The sequence below is a fragment of the Buceros rhinoceros genome, unplaced genomic scaffold, assembly GCF_000710305.1.
Source record: "Buceros rhinoceros silvestris isolate BGI_N320 unplaced genomic scaffold, ASM71030v1 scaffold5737, whole genome shotgun sequence".
Taxonomy (NCBI): domain Eukaryota; kingdom Metazoa; phylum Chordata; class Aves; order Bucerotiformes; family Bucerotidae; genus Buceros; species Buceros rhinoceros.
The window spans coordinates 62,454-66,570 of NW_010422663.1; positions in this window are offsets into that span (position 1 = coordinate 62,454).

The window sequence follows — 4,117 nt, forward strand, 5'->3', positions numbered from 1 at the left end:
CCTGCTGCTGTGAAAAGGAGACCTGCAGATGACCTTACATTGTTGTGTGTCTCCTAGATTGCCATTTAAAATTCATCTCAATTCACAATTAAATCTTGCTCTCCAGTCTCTCTTTGCAAAAACAATACAGAGACTTCTCACCCCTATTCTCACTTCCATTTTTTTATGGCAAAGGAGTATAAACATAGTTATTACAGCTTTGCTGTAGGAATCAGGAGTCTTGACCTCAATACCCAGCAGACCTACTTGAGAGCTACAGATTTAATATTAAACCTTCTGTATTGATGTACACAGGACTATCCAAACCATAGAACCTCAGGTCTCACTGATTATTGAAAAGACACACAGTGAAGTTCATGTTGGTGGGCTGTGTTTCCAGTTTGGAGTCCTGGGGTCAGCTGTGAAGCAATGCAGCAGTGGTACTTGCACAGCCAGCTTGCCAGTCTTGATTTTGAAGTAAATTTACTGTACTGTATTGCATGGATTAAATCTATCCCATCTATTTAATAACCTAATTTGCAAGGAACAACTAAGTGAGGCAATCTTGTGGAGGTCCAAATTCAGTGCTTGCACAGGTTGCATTCTGTGTATTTCTTACTAGATGGGCTCTAGCACAGAATAGCCCCTAAACTCTGGATATTGGCAAGCAGGTAAGCATGGAGACTGCTCAGACATGGCAAAAGCTAAGTGAGCACTTTGTGTGCTTTTATTTCTAAATAACCCAGCACCTCACAGGTTTAGTCCTTGAATAACACAACAAAAAAATGTTGATGAGAACTCTGGAGTTCTCACATAAAATCCTAATTGGGAAAAAAGTCCCCATTGAGTGACCCATTAATTCTGCTGCTTGTGCATCTAAAGTAGGAGTGCTTTCTGCCAAAAGCTGACAGAATGGGTTTAGCATGCCATTATGAATCATTTTGGTCAGCTATCATGATCACGCTCCTATACACCAACCAGGACTGAAATAAGAAATGTAGCCCGGGATTGAAATAAGGATCACTCCTAGAAATACCTCATATGCTTCACACTTTTCTAGAATTCAAAGGAAAATTCTCAGCATTTTAAAAAATTCCTTCTGGGTTTCATGAAGAACTCAAAGTGTCAAAATACTATGTTATTTTAAAAAGAAAAATCCTGTTTGCTTTGCAAATCCAAGAGGGATATTTTGGCTATTATATAGGACAGTTTGCAGAGTGGATAGGAGAGAGTGAAAAAGATCGATTGATTTCAGCTTCTCTCCTACCTCTAGTTCCATATAAGTCTAGATTAAGGCTCAGAGCACCTGGGAACTAAGAGCCACAAGTGGTGTTTTCTCTGGCCTTCAGCATTGCCCAGGACCAGGGCAGCAACAGCACACCTGGAACTGTAAGCTTCCCTTGAAAATGAGGCTAGGGTTAGAGAAGTCCTTACTGTTTGCAATTCAAAGGATTTTTCAAAATATCAGTATTTAAACGAAGAACTAGACGTGCATTTTAAAATCCTTAGAGTTTGGAACTGTTTTGATTCAATAAATATTTGATTCTCAAACATTTTTACTTAACTGAGCCTATGATATGAAAGCAGCACCACTCCAATGTTCTGAAAAGCTCAGATAAAAACAAGTTTAGTGAAAACCAAGACAAGCAGGTTATTACTTAAATTAACAATTTAGTAAATAAATCAATTAAATGGTTCTCTATGAGGAACAGTTTTATCTCTGCCTTTATTGCTGCAGACTGTCAAGGGCCTGATATAAAATGGTATCATCTAAACCAAACTCTCAGGAAAGTGAAACCCCAACAAGAATTATTGGTGTACAATGTACTTAATCCTTCTTGACCCAGTGCTGTGGCTATGGTCGTGGCAAAGTCAATACAGTCCCATAGTTTGATTCCTTTCTTTTCCTTTCCTAATGGAGCCTAAGAGAAAATTAAAGAGATTTTTTTTTCCTTTCTACAATCTGCAAAACACGTCATTATTGATGTCATTCATCCACCTGGATGCTCATATGTTACTCATTGTTCTGATACCAGACCAGTACTTGCTTCTTGCTTTACTGAATAACTGCAAGCAGTGCACAAGAAAATGCTGTGACAGTTTCAGGGCAATAAGGTAAGGACGAGAGACACAAAGACTAAAGAGGATTGTAGAGACAAGTCCCTGTGTAAACAGATAGGGAAAGGCATTGTTCTGTAAGAGCAGAGAAACACCAGCTGACAGGCTGACATCAAATGTGCCAGCAACCGTGACACTAAATAAAGAGTGTATGTATTTACCCACAAAGCCTTCAGTAAGCTGAAACTGCTTATAGGAATTTTCCCCTGATTTTTGTTTTTTCAAGAGAAAATCTTGTCTGCTCTAACGGGTACATGCAACTCCCATATACACTGGGAAGACTGGGAGACTGTTATCACAGAGAGGTGTGGCTATAAGACAGGGTGGGGTGGGGAGTGGAAGTACCTGTGTGACTTCGGCCTAATCTGTTTGTATCAGCAGTGTCATAAAACGATTTGTCTCAATTCTGTCAGCGTTTTGCTTAGTCCTCTCTTGGCACTACTGGGTGTGACATGTTTCAGGGAACGTGGTGCTCTAGTTGAACTGCCATCACTGTGGGCAAGGTCATTGGGCCTGATATCAGCAAAAGGTTGAATGATTGTGAGGCTTGGGAAGACGAAGAGTGTGGCTGGCAACAAATCCCTGCAAAACCACAGGGTAACTTCAGCTGAAGGAAAGAGAGAGGGTGTCACGGAAACAAAACAAGCAGGCAACAGAGGAGGACACGAGGAGAATAAAATACTTCTCTCAAAATTAAATGAATGCTTTCAACTTGCTGAGAATTCTAATACAGTCTTTACAAGCACGTGCTCAGTAGAAAAAGTACGGTGGGATCTTCATTACAAAATAAACACCTGCTTGGTGAATTCACGGTTACCTAATGCTGATCTGTTAAAGCTATAATGCTCTCCTGTTGTACTTCCGGATTATCACCGATAGAACACGAATAAAAGGGAAAAGAGTTTGAAGAAAATCTGCAGAGATGCAAAATGCATCATGCAGCATTGATGTTTTTGGCACCACATGTATTTATTACTACAAATATGTCTTAGCTTTCTTGGTGAACTTTTTACTCAAAATCACTGAACTGTGAAAAACTAAAATGAAAGCCTTTCCTGAAGGAGATATATCATAGCAGAAGTAGTAAAAATACAACCAGTACAAAAAGAGATCAGATTCCTCTCTTCTCTCATGCTGTCCCAGACATTAAATTTTGTAAATACTTTTGTTCAGTCTGTTGTTTATAAAGCAACATAATCTTAACTGCAGTTTTGGTTGACGTAGAAGGGTTTAGAATTCCAACACCACATGTTCATTCAAAGACTGATGAAATAAAGGTTAGCCCTTATACAAGCAAGTATTTTATGTTATTAACTCAAGAGAAAATAAGTAGAAAATGGTGTAAAACAATTGTTCTAGTTCTAACCCCATAGAAAATACTGATTAATGCTAATATAGATCCACTTAGGCAGAAATCACATGCTTTGAAAATCTGGGAAAGATCATTTTTTCATAATGCTGTATTCAAACACAATGGTAGTATCCATAAGTCTAAAATAGTGTAAATGAAAGCAGATGTGGGCCTGGGTGCTGTCAGATATTCTTCACTGTGCTCAGAGAAAGTGGGGTGGAGGACTGGGGGCTCCAGAGGATGGGCAAAGGGAGCGGAGGGGACTCCTTCCCTTGAGCCAAAGATCCCCTGTGCACCACGGCTGTGGCTGCAGTTTACCAGCTTTTTTATTTTATGCACCTTTTAAAAGGAGAGATGTCAATTCAAGGCCCCAGGTGTCCTAGGGGCATAACTGCCCTATGGAACTCCAGTTCGGTAGCAGTACAGAAATGTCAGCCCTAGAGGAATTTGGACAGCAAATCCAACCACACACACTCCTCGCTTCTGAGGAAATGTACAGGAGGAAGGGAGTGTTTAAGGACTACTAACACTTGATTACTGCTGTTTGATCTGATGTTGCCTGCAAAAGTGCCTAAAAGAAAGAAAGCTTTGCAAAAAACTTTTAAAAAACAAAACACAATCAAACACCCCCCACACCCTCCCAAACCCAGATAACCCTAAGCAGCTTGG